The following is a 227-nucleotide window of genomic DNA, read 5'->3' on the forward strand; positions in this document are numbered from 1 at the left end:
GGGCTGAGTAACTAGGTGGTAGGGGATTGTCATCAGCAAGGTCGGGGTGACAGTTTGTGGTCTTTTTCAAAATTCACCACAGGGAGGGGTTGGAGGGTTCATTCGAGAATTGCTAATCTTGTTTTCATAGATCTTCACGTCATTGCCAGTTATTTTTGTTTTGGCCTTACTTACTTAGCTTAGTCAGAATGGCCTGGTCATTCTGTCTCAACATTCTGGCCACCAGA

Source organism: Mastomys coucha, unplaced genomic scaffold (assembly GCF_008632895.1).
Source record: "Mastomys coucha isolate ucsf_1 unplaced genomic scaffold, UCSF_Mcou_1 pScaffold1, whole genome shotgun sequence".
NCBI lineage: Eukaryota > Metazoa > Chordata > Mammalia > Rodentia > Muridae > Mastomys > Mastomys coucha.